This window comes from Zonotrichia albicollis, chromosome 5, assembly GCF_047830755.1.
Source record: "Zonotrichia albicollis isolate bZonAlb1 chromosome 5, bZonAlb1.hap1, whole genome shotgun sequence".
NCBI classification, from domain to species: domain Eukaryota; kingdom Metazoa; phylum Chordata; class Aves; order Passeriformes; family Passerellidae; genus Zonotrichia; species Zonotrichia albicollis.
In genome coordinates this window covers 27,634,917-27,650,284 of record NC_133823.1, presented here as the reverse complement: position 1 = coordinate 27,650,284, position 15,368 = coordinate 27,634,917, and the positions used below count along the sequence as shown (strand labels likewise).

Genomic DNA, 15,368 nt, shown 5'->3' with positions numbered 1-15,368 from the left:
ACTCTTTTCCCAAAATTGCCTGCCCTAAGGTCTGGTTGGGCAAGCAATCTTTTTCATCACTTCAATCCTTTGTCCAAATGCAATAATGCAATTTCCAAGGGCTATGCCACTTCTCGAGAAATGCTGCCCAAAAAATCATCACCAGAAAAATAAAGGTTCCACTGTCTGTTCTTCAGTGCCCCTTACACTTTCAGCTTTCTTCATCTGCAGGCTCAGGCTCCAAAAGACAATGTCCTGAGATATCAGCAGTTTAGATTTTATAAGAAAAAAAATTAAAAATAGCTTAAAGCTCACACAGACATTTTTTAACAACCCACTACTACTTGCTCAACAAAACTGAAGTTTTTAAATATATTGTAGACCAAATTTATAGAGTGATGAAGTGTCTGTTCCCCTACTACATTTATGGATGTTATGCAATGATATTACTATTGAGGTGGGGCTGCAGCTTATTCTCCCCCTCATGCCCCAGCTTTAACATTTCAAATGTGCTTTAAATCAATATCATTACTTTTAAGTGGATTTTTTCATAACAGCCTTCACACGACAGACCTCACAAATCCTTCAATTAGAACAGTGTTAACAGTTATTTTTCCCACCCTAGGAAAAAAATACTTTTGGTGGGGATATAATTTTTTGTCTTTTCATCAAGCTAGTATTCACTTCGGGGAAGGAATCCAAGCAAGTAACCACTCTCAAGAAGTTTAAATTGTATCTGTCACAGGGCACTAAAAAAGCCAAATTTTTAACAAAACTCCGGGCTTCATCAAAAGTAGATTCCAGAAAGCAGCAGGGCAGAGCACAAAAAAAAAAAAAAAAAAAAAAAAAAAAAATTTAAAAATCCCCCACAAGCACAAGCAAAAAACAGCGTCCCATCTCCTTTCAGCAAGTGAATTACACTTACTGTGTTTCACAGCCTACAAGCTGCACAGTGATTCCGTAATTAGGAAATCTTTCGGCAGCTTCGGGCCTAACAAGGTATGGAGATGACAACGAAGCCGGAGCGAGGGGGAGGCAAACTGATTTACTGATTTTCCCTTTGTCGTCGTTATGTGCAAGGGCAGCACGGCGGGAGCTCAAAGTAGCCAAGCGGCCCTGAGGAGCAGCAAGAGGCCCATAAAGAAGCAAACCAACCTCGGGCACGCCTGGGGCACAAACGCCAAGGACGCGAGGAGGCACGGCTGCATGTGGGACACTAACGGAAGACAATAAACTCAAAACACACACGCACACCCCACAATCCCCCCCGGAATCTCTCTGCGCTACTCCCGCCGACTCGCACGTTCTCTACACCGCTTCACCCTCATCATGCTGCCTCCGCCTTTCCCCACGGCACGGCAAGGACCCGAACCCACCACTATCGCCAGGCAGACGAGGCCAGGGCATGACTCCCCGCTGTCCCGTCGGGAGCCGAACGCCACAGAGCGCTGCCCGGCTGCCGGCGCTGTCACCGCCTCATGCGCCCGGCCCCGCGGGCACGCATGGGGTTTCCCTCGCTCTCAACCCGTCCGGCCAATCAGCGGGCGCGGAGGGCGGGCACGGACACAATTGACAGGCGGCGCCAGCCAATAGTATTGGGGCAAACGTGCCCGGCACGCGAGAGCTCTTTAAAGCGGGCGACGGTTGGGCGAAGAGGGGGGTGGTGTGTCCCCCGCGCGCGCGCCGCAGCCGCCGCTGGAGCCGTTGGGACGGCGCGCGCAGCTCCCGCCCTCAGGGCGGGCACGCGGCGCCGCCTCACGGCCCGGCTTGCCATTCCCGCTCCATGGCAAATGGGGGCCGGGTCGTGAGCGCGCCCTTAACGTTTTCAGTACCTAGCTGGTATATCTTTTTTTGTGTCCTGAGGATTTTATCTACTCCGAAGTGGCATATTTGGGCCTTTAGGATGTGATCTGGCATGCACTCGTTCTTTAGGGAGTGTTTAGTCTTGTTCATGTCCGTGTTGATAAGTAATACCAAAGTGAAGGATCACTGAATTAAAAAAGAAAGAGACCTCTGGAAAAGCCAAATCTAGCCTTGGAAAAGACCTCTGGAAAAGCCACATCTAGCCTATGAACCAGCACCATCATGTCCACTTGACTGTGGCACTAAGTGCTGCATCCTGTCTTGCCCAGGCAGGGTGTTGATGACCTCCCTGGACATTTTATTCCATTCCAATGTTTGATCCCTTCTGTGAGGAAATCCTTCCTAATATCCAACCTAAATCTCCCCTGGGTGCAGCTTGAGGCTGCATTCTCTCGTCCTGTCTCCGGTTGCCTGGGAGAAGACATGTCTGGTTGCAATCCCTGTTGGCTCAGTTAATGTTTCAGTCTCTTGGAAATGAGCCCCATGAGCCTCACAAAACCTGCAGCCGCTCCAAGCCAGTTGGGTTGGAGGCCCTGCAGTTCTGGCCCTGCTCTTGAACTCCCATCACAACTCTTTAGGGCTCACGTAGCAGGGCACACATCAAATGTACCAGGGTTAATATGGTTTGTGGGATTAGCTTGCAAGTTCTTCAAGTTGTTATCATAATGTTGTGGCCTCTTTCCCCCATTTAGCAAATTAAAGTCTTTAAAAACCAATATGCTTTCACCAAAAACTTCTCCCCCTCCCTTTTCCTAAGGTTTACATGCTCAACTACACTTAGTAATAAGGCAGAGAATCCCTGACATTTTACCTTCAGGACATGCAAATTCATCTTTATTATGAATATGTTCTGGAGCTTTTAGCAATCTCACTTTAAACCTGAACTGCCACAGAATTGCCGCATTGTCATATTTGACATTTAGTCATTCGAGTTTGCTTAATTTTCAAAGAGAATGCATGTTGTGCTTTTATTAATAATGGCATGTTACACTCATTGTGTAATTTACAGATGGTATGTCTCCATTTAAAAGTTCTGAATGGCCAACATACCAAAGGTATTACCTTCAAGATTAAATTTCACCACCTTTTCATTTGAGGTGCCTGTTTGGTTATTTTCTCCCCCTACATCTAAATCAGCCACAAAGCCTCTCTTAGGAATCAGTTTGGAGTATATTAAGTCAAATGTCAAATTTGTGACATTTTGACTGCAGCTGTGTGTCCCTGTTACCTTAGAGACTGCTCAATCCCTGACTGAAAACTCCATGTGTCTCAGCTGTTATTGGTGGTGGGAAATACTGACGGAATGCAGGCAATCTCTTTTAGATGAAAAAAAAGAAAAACACCAAACCCACGATTCCTCAGCATTTTCTTTGTATTTCATAGAGGTGACACCTTTCTGAATAAGTTGCCATGTACAGCCATTTCTGGAGTACAGCAGAAAGCCTCAAGGAAAACACACAAATTTGCAATCTGGTTTTTCACTTTATGGCATGAATAAAAGAGAATGTAAAAATCACCGAAAAGTATTCCATGTTTATAATCTCTTATCAAACATCAAAGGTGAACATAGGAGCTAAAGACCCCTCCCTTTCTGAAAGAAATTCATGATCCTTTTCTTCCTCTGTTCCCCATGTGCTGTTCCCCATGTGCTAGTTGGGTAACAGAGTTCTCAGTGCACCCTTGCCCACAGGTGTGAGCTGCTTTTCTTTGATGATCTGACTGTTCACTATAATTAGGCTTTACTAAGGACAACTGTTTATAACCTGTATTTTTCTTGGATTTTGCTGTGACTCATAATAAAATCTGAGCTGAATATTTGAACTCTTTTTCCTAGTAAGACATAATTTACAGGGAAATGTAATATTTTTATTAAATTAAAAACTGTATCGGATAACATCAGGTCTTCAGAAGAGATTTTACACAACTGAAAGTTTTATTCACTTGCTTTTCCTTTTATGAAAGGATGGGAAAAAAGAACCAGGCCCAAAACATGTTTTAGTATTTATCACAGCATTTTTTTTATTGCTTTATAGAATCAGTACCTTAGGACATAGCTGTTTAACTTTCAAACCTGATAAACAGAAACTTACTGTAGGATTATTGTACAAGAATTACAGCATAATTTACCATTATATTATTATTGCAAGTAATATACTGTTTGCCCCAAAGCTTTATACAGTTCCTTTTAACACTGAGTTTGTTTCCTCACTAATGTCTAGTTGAAACCCTTACGAATCTGATGGATGAGGAATAAGGGCAGAGTCTTGCCAAGATTATGACATAGATTCCTTTGGCTAGATTTGAAAATGTGAAAGAGGTCTTTTTCTTACACATTTTATTTTATAGCACTGCACCAGACAGTGCTTTTCCTTCTAAGTTATTTTAGGTAGTTGTAACACAGAAATCCTTGATATTTAACTTCTGTTTTATTGGAATGCTAGCAAGACCCACCATATATATTCCTGGAGTGGGTTATTACTGCTGTTGTAATATACTTTAATAGAAGCATTAGTTTTTTTTTGTTTTTTTTTTTTTTTTTGTCAGAGTAAATTTTACTATGGCCTGGAGCAGAAAAAGAGGGTATGTAGTATTTCTCTGCACTCTGACAGGTTTGATATGTAGGTAGGAGAAAAGGAACCAGACATCCTTTGAAGTTTAGACAAAGGTCTCTGTAGAAAACCTAGACATAATATGATTGTAAATCTAATTATAGTAAGCTGTCTGGAAAGACTTCATTTCAGTCAATCAGTCCATTTTATTTTGGGTTTCACTTTATCAAGCACTGCAGTGCTTGTTTATTAGGATCCTCCTAACAAGGCATCCTAGTGCCTAAAGGGTCTTTTTTCTTGAAAAACACGTTTTGTTCTCATTCAGTTTTCTGCCTTAAAAAGTTGAAATATTTTTTAATAATAAAATTACAAGATCTAATATTGCTGAAATGAGCATCTGGAGGGGGGAACAGAATATCAATTGTAGAAAAAAAGTAATACAGATTTCCTTTTTTGGTAAACCACTTCAATACACATGCCACATGATTTTAACATGCAGTGTTAAAGGATATACATGAAGATGAAAAAATGGATCCTGGAGCAAGTTCTTTCTTCACTTTGATAAGTACAAATGTCAACAATTGCACTGATGTAAACTGAATTAAATCAACTTTAACCAATATTGCTGAGTGTGGAGTGATGTAAAATGTGTATTAACAAAGTGTATCAAATCTCTTGTCTTGTTTTTCCCCTCATTATGTCCAGAACCATTGCTTTCTGTTTTCTCTAAACACTTGGGCCCTTCACAACAAAAGCCATGCCTTTGTCACTGAGCAAAATGGCACTTTTCTGGCAAAACAGCTAAGCCTGAGAGGGAAGGAGCAGAAGGGAACTGCTGAAAAACTAACCACAAAGAGTTGGTAGAAAAAGTGGTGAATGTCAGGAAAGTGAAGTGAGGAAAGGACAGGAAGCAGGGAAGGGCTAAGGGAGACACAGAAAATCCTGTCCTACAGCGCTGTGGTCTTTTGATGTTGCACCATCACAGAATGCTTTCCAGTCTGCTTTTTAAGCAAATGTTTCAAAAGCATTCTGAAACAAAGATATATCCTCTTCAGCTCTGTGGAGGAGGAATTGAAGAGGATTGTCAAGGAAATGGCTGCTGCCTCAACAAGCTTGAAACCAGAGTTTTCTTCAGAGAAAGATGTGAAACACAAAGAACTACAAAGCAGGCTTCCTTCTTCACACCACTGGTGTCTCAGTCCTCACCGAAGGGATTGGAAAGTTCAGACACAGTTCCCTGCTCAATGTTTTATTTCTCTGAAAATATTGCTAAAAATACTTGAATTCATGGCAGTTTCTGTGAAAATCTTAGAGCACATCTCATCACTGAAATTAAATAGGTGTTAAACTGTAAAGTCTTTGGTCATACTGGATCTAACCTAGACATTAGGTGGAAGTTTATCAGGGAGTCTGAAGACTTTTATATCACATTAGCTTTTGAATACTAAATAATTATGGAAATAAATTACATTGAGTGCAACAGTGGACAACAAGATTTCATTGTACTTTTCCTAAATTTAAATATTTTAAATATCTCTTGACTAATTTGAAAAGTGGAAAGAGTTCAGTGTTTCTTTAGATTGTTCATACTTGGCTTTGAATTCCTGCTTATACTGAGAATCCTAAAAGGCATTGATATATCCAATTCACATTTTCTAAATTTGCAGTCCAGCTGCTGTGAGCTGCTAGGTAGTTTTTAAGTCAGGAAACTCTGGATTGCCAATACCAATTGTAGTTGAACAACTTACAGTGCCTCTGTGTAATTTTCTTTGTTAGAAATATATAGTGGTCTGCTTGGAGACACAATTAAGAAAGCCTGAAGCAATGTTAGCTGTCATTTTGGGTGTTTCTTTCATTTATATATATACACATTTTTATATATTTGTCTCCTACACACACACAGAATACCACCATTTCTCTTTAAGGTTTCTTTTGGTATTAAGTAGAGCTAACAGAATGATTTTTAAATGCTTTTCTGTATCTAGCTATTGCCTGTCCTACAAAACCTAGTGACTCAACCAAAACTGCTGTGAAAAACCCTAAGAATAACTAACTACATCGTGGGCTATTATATACTATAGTAATAACTATAGTACTTACTATAAAATCAGTGTTATGCAACTTAACTGTTCCTTCCTGATTTCTGGTTAGATGGTACACCAGTGAAATAGGAATTCAAAACCAACGTGCCTAGACCTACTGAGAAGTTATGTCGACTTAGTAAATATCTCTCTTACTCGTTCTTTAAATGCGAGTTCCGCAGTTAACTTCTCAATTTGCTGGAGACGGTGCATTTTCCTGATTCCTAAGAGAGCCACTAGGTGGGAGTGTGTTATCTCAAAAGGCGCTTGGTCAGCCACGGCACTTGTCCTTTTGGAGGAGCTCCACTCCTCTTTCCCTGGCAGCCGGGAGATGCTGCGACTCTCTTCACACCTCTTCAACTTGGTGGTGATCAATTTGCCATTTTTCGACGCTCGTCTCCACACTGGACGCTGGGGAGACGCTGCCTGCCTCGCTGCACCTCTGGCCCGGCAAAGGCAGGCAAGGCAATGAGCTGGGGCAAGCAAGGCAAAGATTTCATAGGATCACAGAGAATCCTGAGTTGGAAGGGACCCACAAGGATCATTGATTCCAACTCCTGGCCCTGCACAGGACACCCCAAGAGTCACACCCTGTGCCCGAGAGCATCATCCAAACACCTCTTGAACTCTGCCAGGTTTGGTGCTGTGACCACTTCCCTGGGGAGCTGTTCCAGTGCCCAACCACCCTCTGGTGAAGAACCTTTTCTTAATGCCCAACCCAAACCTCTCCTGACACAGCTTCAGGCCATTCCCTCAGGTCCTGTCACTGGTCACCACAGAGAGAGATCAGTGCCTGCCCCACCTTGACCACTCACAATGAAGCTGTAGATCACAGTGAGATCTCCCCTCAGTCTCTTCTTTAGGCCAGCCTAAGTGACCTCAGCCGCTCCTTATATGACTTCCCCTCCAGATCCTTCACCATCTTCCTGGCCCTTCTTTGGACATTCTCTAATAATACTACAAGTGCCATGCTTCAAAAAGTCTGTCTCATATCCAGACAAAGAACACAAGCTAATTATGTAGAAAACCCCAAGGACCCTGGGATCACCTCACTAACATAAAAGCTAATAATAACAATTTTTTAAAAAACCTTTGTTAAAATATATTAAAAGCTAGGCATTTGACAGAGATGGAACTGAAAGGTAAAGAAAAGGTCTTTTGAGGAATTAGGCTATCGGGGAAAAAAAAGGTTGTAGCAATATTCAACACAAAAGTGATAGAGCAGTTTTCAAAGTAGGCTAGTTCTTTTTTTAAAAGAACAGAGCCTCCCATTAGTTCTAAACTGAGAATACAATAAAAGGTACTTTAGCACAGATGAGTAAATTCCAAGTAATGACTGAAGGATGTGTGTGTTCAACTCTAAAGATCCAGGATGATACTGTTGGACTAAGAAGTGTAATGGGGAGTAAATTTTGGAGGGCAGCCATGGTACTAGAAAGATGGTGCCAAATGAGCTGTTTCCCAAAGTACAACTTTGTGGAAACAGCAAAAACTCTGATTTTCACATCAGGAATATCTGAGCTGTAAGACTGTAGGTGGAAAAATGTACTGCAAATGATTATTTATTGTTCCCTGTAGTACAAGAAGGGGAGGGACAACAAATTTTTTAAAAAGTGCTTTTTCATATATCATAATTTGCCTTGCCATAGAGCCTTTCAAAGGTCAGGCTGATAAACTAAAAATGAAGTAAGGTACATTCACACAGGGTAAGAGTATTAAATGTGATGAAATGAATGTAAGCTCTAAAGCTGGAAGTTTGCAAATTGTAAACCTCTGAGAAAATATCAAGAATCCATCTGTACCTGTACCCTGTCCTCAAGTGTTCACTGTTACTCATCCATGGGGAATGATACTTTGCTGAACTGACTTCCACATGTTGCCAAGATCATTCCCAGTTTCCTCTGAGGGTAAAAATCTGGTCCTCATCTATAAGCTCGAGGTGCTCAAAGGTAGCAAAGTTATTAACAATGTCTGCTTGTCTTGCTGCAGCACTGGATTGAAAGTCCAGTTTTCCTAAATAATAATGGGAGTAGGTTTGCTCACAGAAAAAAATCTCAGAAGCCACATGAAGGGAGCATTGCCTAGACCAACAGAACATTTGGTAGAAATAATGGTGGCAGTGTAAAACCATCTGTAGACAGCTGCCTGTAAAGATGTGAAAAACTACAAAGAAAAAAAACAAAGCTGCAAAGTTTTTGATGTGTATAATTCTTCAAATCATAATTCTGTGTAAAGTTCATTATTACTAGGGGTTCATTTCTGACCACCAGTATTAAATTTTCACAGATTTTGAAGAAGTCAGGGAATTGGTGGCAATATTTCATTTAATTTTGCTCTCTATGAAGACAGTAACAAAGCTCCTATTGGTTTTAGCTGGAGGAAACATAACCCAGTGATGCTGTTGTAGTAAGCCTGTAGTCCTACTTAATTATAAATGTAATGCTATAACTTTTAACTGTGCAGTCCTAATAATGCAACTTTTTTTAAGGAATTTCTTTCATGATTTTTTTAATTAGGGTCAAATATTTTTGTATAAATAGATATCTTGTTCACATCCCATATATATATATATATATACTGAGCTCACAATTAATGTCACAACTCCACTGTCTTTCCCATAAGAACAGACTGTTGCAAGCACAGATTTGTATTTAATTGCAGCATTAAGTACTGTCTGTTAGAGAACTTTCAATGCAAACATTCCACAAAATGAAAAATGCAAACTAGAAAATTACTGAGGGAAAGTAACTTCTATAACTGGTTTGGGTGGATATTTTCAACTTGCTAGTAAAAATCTCTTTGCAAGTCATAAAAACCTCATTATAATTTTGAAATACATTTCATGACTATGCACCAGCTCTACTGCCTGTGCAGTTCTCAATGCTTTAACAGTCTTAGTTACTGGAATTGCTCAAAGACATCAGAAATAGAAATGCTCTGTTCCTTGCTGGAATTTCAGTTTATCAGCCAAGCAGAACTACTGCTTTCTCCAGGCAAGTTTTTGAAAAGACATTATACCGTGTCTACACCCTGTCTGTCAATACATGATGAAGTTGTCATTCTAAAATAGTTTCTTGTACACTGGAATGGCTCTTTCTTGCATACAGTGCAACCAAACATCCGTGCTGCCAGAAACTGGGAGTAGTAACTAAAAGAATACAAACAGCTGTCTTTACCATGCAGTCATCCCTGATAAATGACTGAGGTACTGGATGAAGAAATGTTATTTTTACCTATTTGTCAAGGTCATGCCCTAGTTTATTACACATTTGGATTTCCAGAGGAGCTGAGGTTTGTTTTCATCCCAAGGTTGATGAAAAGATGAGTAATGGGTTGTAGTAACATGACTGTGGATATCACAGGCTACTTTTTCATGTATACTTCAGGCCATTGCAACCTTCCACACTTGACAGTCTGCGATGATCTGCAGCCCTATGTGAGACCTTCAGGCTCCTCTTCCAAAATTTGAAATACTTTGAAAGGGACTCCTGAGATACTGTCAGAGCTGCAACCTGTGTAACTCACCCAGGAATAAAATGAGGCTTGGGATGGAATTGAAACAGTCTGAAGTGTATCTGCATGATTCAGATCTCTTGCTTCAGGTGAGCAGGTATGACTGCAATGCAGGACAGGGTCATGAAATGTTCTCTGCTCAGGCTCCAAAAGAGACAGAGCTGGGATAGATGGTGCTGTACTGAACAGTTCCCTCCCCCTAGGGCTAAATGCACTGTTCCTTTTTTCACAGCCATGCTGTTTCTGGTTCTGGAGGCAACCAAGTCATCCTTGGCTGCAGGCTACGTACACAGTGCATTATCATGTCATTTAGACACTAAATGAAGCGGTTGAAACCAGGTGCCTCCCTTCTCCTTAATATTTACTTGGAGCTACCTACAATCCAGTCTGCAAATACAAATAGCAAGTTACTCTGTTTAGTATCTAACCCCAATATTTCCAGCAGGAGTCTGGGAAACTCCTCATTATCTTCACACCCACATTTCTTCATTTTTGATTAGAACTAAATATTAATTTTTTCCTTCCATGTAGTAGTAGCAGACCCACCCCTCCCTCTGTTTATGTGCAGTACTAAATGGCATTGTGCAGGTACTTTCTGCAAAACTACAGGGAACATGGGTGCAAATCTCAGCCTATGCACAAGCAGAAGGTGGCTTGGCAAGTTAAGCAGAGCATTACCTTTCATTTGAATGTATTCTTAATTCCATACTATAGTATGCCTTCTTAGCCTCACAGAGCTCTGGTTTCACAAGCACAGAAAAATGCCTTGTGGGGAGGAACCATGCATTTTATTTATTAGGTATGTCCAATGCAAAAAAACCTACAACTTTATGCAAATATCAACCAAGTCCTGGAAGCAGCCAGAAATCAGAGATTATTATTTTCATGGTTATAGAAATAGGAAAGAGTTAAAAAAGAGGCACTGTAGCCAATAGTTTGGGAGGTACAGCAGGTTATCTGCTTTAATTAAGAAGATTTGTTACAATGAGAACAACAGTGCAGTAAAGAAGCAGACCTCTGATCTAACATAATAGTCTCTCCCTTATTTTTACCTGAAAATGTTATGAATGACTTCCAGAAATGTCCCAGGCTTAGCAGTTTCTGACTGCATCTAGAGATCTGTTTCCCATTCTGAACATCACGGGGGCCAATAGAGAAGTGACACCCTCCTTTGGAGATCCCAGAGGAGCCTGTTCCAACACAGAGTGGACAAAGAACCATTTTGCCCTTCTAATTCAAAGTCACAGGTGTTGCCTGAGTTGATTTTAAAAAGAAAAAAAAAATCAGTAATCACTGTTCTAACGATGAGACCAAAAATTTAAAAAAGTGAAGGGTAGCCACCCCATTTTAAGGGAAGGTAAGTTAATCCTTTTAATGTCTGTTCTACCATGCAACCCTCATGCAAACCTTCTAAACTCCGGCTGGGCACAGGAAGGCAGACACAACACTGTGCCCTGCATCTGAGTCTTCAGGCACGCGCTTCTGCATTCACCACACTTAATATGCCCTGCCCTTGCAAGTAAAATAAACCTGCATTATCTGCCTGTCACATTCCCACTGCTCTGATCAGACCAGGCACCAAGTTGTAGGTGTTGTGATATAGTTGTAGGGGACTGTGCAGCTGATTTGCTCCGAATCACACTAGCACAGAGCAGTCACCAACAGTTTTGCAGTTTACAGACACACAATACAGAAGAGGCAACTTCTGAAACAAAAGCTACACAGCTAAACAAAGTTCTCTTATTTAAAGGGAAAACTTAAAAACACTACAGAAAGTCTAACAGAAAGTTTTCTACCCTGTGAGATACAGAAACAGTAACTCCAAATCCCCAGTTTTGTGACGGACAGAACTGTGGCACTGGAATCAATGTAATTCTGACTTAAGCCTCCTAAAGGTTTCCCAGCTTGCCCCCCTTCTCCCACAGTCTCTCAGCTCAGGACCATATCCTAAATGTTTTCTTGACTTCCAAGTTGAAGGTACATCACACAACACACCAGAATAATTTTTTTTTTTAAGAAATTATGCCTTTAAAAGCTTTCAAATACTTTTAGTGTTCCATTCCTGCAGGAGAGGAGATTGTTTACCAGCACAATGCTCTGAAAGATTTTTGTAAGGCTGACAAGAAACTGGAATGCACTCCAGCAAAGAGCTTCAAAACTACTAAGTGTTTCTATCTTCACTTCTCATTGGAAAGCTCATTCATGACAGTTAAGTACTCAGGTGAATCAAGTCCAAATACTCAGGTGAATCAAGTCCATAATGAGGAAATGCTCCGAGTCACCCGAGAACTTTAATTTCAGTGGATAAAGGAGATGCTAACTAATGACTGTCTAACATAGTTCTGTATCATCCAGTGGTGTGTGATGCTTTATTTAATGTGAGAACATGCAACAAGTAATACAGCACCATATAATTTCTGGAGATCACAGTTCTGATGTTTCTTGTTGCTGCATTTTGCATTCTAAAACTTGTCTGGACCATGTCAAGTCACACACAAGTTTAATTCCCTCTTCCCTACCCCTTCAGCCTTTAACAAGTATTACTATGATTTTGTTTTCATTAAAAGCCTCAACAGTATTTATATGTAGCATTCTCCTTCAGCACAGGAGAATGCAGAGTGAAATCAAGCAGCAGATGACTGTTCACCACAAAATGAGTAATCATTTATGTTCCAAACTAAAATAAATGTAACAGAAAACCAGAAAGCATAATGTTCTAATGTCTTCATTTAGTAACTTACCTTTTTCGTTTATTTCTTTTAAACAAGGATTTTCTAAAAACATTTTGAACCTTACTCATTTTAGTTTTGTTTTCCTTGGAAAGCCTGAAGTGAAACATCTATCCTTTAACCCTGATGTCTTCACTACTTGCCTTTTCCAGTGGCACAGAAATACTCCTTCACTCCTTACACTCCTTCATTACATATTCTGGTTAAACCACACAGCTTTTCAAAACAGTCTCGACTATAATGAGCTGTGGCTCTGGATTTACACTCCCCATCACCATCACTTACAGTTACCGATGAACAATTTCACTTCTAAGCACACACATTTTCCCAACAGCTGAACTGCTCCACAGTTCTCTGTGTTTTTCTTATTATAACTAGCTCCTTCATTTCAATGGCATCACAGTTGAGCTCAAGTCTGAAATGTAATGCTCCAGCTAGTGCTTCTTTTTACTCAAGTAATTACAGAAAAAAAAGTTGACACTGACATTTACCAAAATATTTCAGAGCACAAACACCACCCGCTGAGCTGAACACGAAAATTCATGCCTGTTAGTCTTGTTTTTCTCCTCAGAGTGTGACTGATTTGAGTCATGCCTGACTTTAACAAAATTTCCAGATCTTTGCTAGAGCTACAGTTGGTAGGAAAGATGCCTAAACATGCAGCTGAATTTCTGCTCCTATGCCATTATTACTTGTCTTTGATGAAAGGATGCAGCAAGACATTCTAGACCATTTCATAAGTTTAAAACTTTATATGCTGAAGGAAAATTCTCTACTAAAACATGTGAAAGCCTGCAAGGAACTGCTTTCATTTCTTTTGTAGACACCTATGAAAATCCCAGTTTAGTCAATCTGGATGCATTTTTCTCCACAGTGTTAGCAGTGCAGGAGGACAGGTCCTTTGATACCGAAGCTAGAGCAGGAACATTTCTCTGCCTTCCAAGAGTCCCATGGTGTGATTCGGTTACTGGTCATGACCCTGTTGTTTATTGTATATGTGGATTGTAAGAATTACTGGAATTCTTATAAATCTCAATTAAATAAAAGGTAAAAGAAAAGCCCACCTGTAATCAGACACCATGTAACTGCATGTTAATGGCTTGTTCAGTGCCCTACTGGGATACCTTAGAGTAATGCTACAGCATTATACTCAATTTCAAGAGGTCAGTAGACACTTTTAAATGAATAAAATTTATATAATTACAGTTATGACTACAGCTCATGCCTTATTCACAGCAAGTAAAAAAACCACATTGGGGTTTATGTAAATATTACTAATGCATGTGCTATGAAAAAGTAACTCATGTTAATTAAAAAACACCTTAATTTCAAAAGTTTACCAGAAACAGTTACACTGAGCATTGCAATCTTTCAAAGCAGAATAGAAGTTGTTTACATGGATCCAGCAGTAATTGATATCCAGCTGCTCGGAGCTGGGCTGCTGACTGAACATATGAAAGCTGGGCTGAAATCCCCTATTTGATGGCAGCAGGAGTCATGCTGCTCTTTCCTATGAGCTGGAATTTCACCCCAGTCTTTACATTCTTTGTCGAGAATGCTGGTGGAGCAGCCAGAAGATGATGATTAGAGAGTAGCTAAGTACACTCTCAGTTCTAAAAATCCAACCTTCAAGCATCTGCAAGGTCTGGGGGAAGGAGGAGTGGGTTTATAGCACAGTTAAAAGGAGTCCCTCTAAAAATGGGCAAGTGGCCATTTCAGCAACACAGCTGATGGCAGGACACTGCACACCATTAGAAGTAAATCTGGGGTTGAGTCTTTAGTGAAGACACCATCATATTGCCCGTTAACTAGGAAGGAAGGCAGGCACAGCATGTGAACAAGTAAGCACACATATGCACACAAGGCATTCCAGGAGCTGAACAATTTCTCTGCATACATAAAAGACCTTGCTAAGAAAAAAAAAGTAGCAAAGGTTTTTAGCATTTAAATAGTTGCCTACATGAACTCGATTTCAAATCCAACTTTACACATTCTTGATAAACTGAAAGGCCTCAGCATTGAAGATGAAATGTTTCTAGCACCAGCTACTGCCTTGAAAGTGAATACTTACAAGAGATGAGTACAGGAAGACATGTTGTCTTTCACTGAGAAAGTGTTTTAAGGCAATATCCAAAATGACAATACAGCCACCATAGAAACTGCTCCAAATGATCCCTGATACTTTACAGCACCTACGCAGGTTCCACTGCTGAGGCAAGATCGGAACTAAATTGGTGCTTGTTGGAAATGTCCCAACATCTGTACATCACTAGCTGACATAAAGCAAGCAAATTTCTTCCTATAGCTCCTAAATCCCTCAGTAGCCATTTATATTAGCCACTATCACTGGCAGGGAAACTGGTGAGGAATTGCCCTCTTTCCTTATCACTAACCCAATTAAAAAGTTGCTCAATAAGGTAGCAAGTGTTTACACAATTAATGCAAATGACAGATTTCTGAACATTTCCCCAAAGGGAAACTAACTCATCTGGCCAAATGTGCTCCCGCAGCACCCAGCTCAGGGTTGGTTTTTCTTCTTTGCTCTCAGTAAAGAGTCAATTTACTTGCATTTCCACCAAGGAGTATTTTAGGAATGGAGACAGCAATTTCTGAATATACACTATATCTATAAAAGGAAGAGGTAAGCAGTTTGT

The 15,368-nt window shown here is 40.4% G+C and overlaps 1 protein-coding gene across 2 annotated transcripts in view; it reads right to left on the bottom strand.

Annotated features, from left to right (window-relative positions):
* The window catches only part of LOC102061610 (putative RNA-binding protein 46), a 34,587-nt gene that overhangs the window by 13,703 nt on the left and 5,516 nt on the right, over positions 1-15,368 (bottom strand). The window lies entirely within an intron of this gene.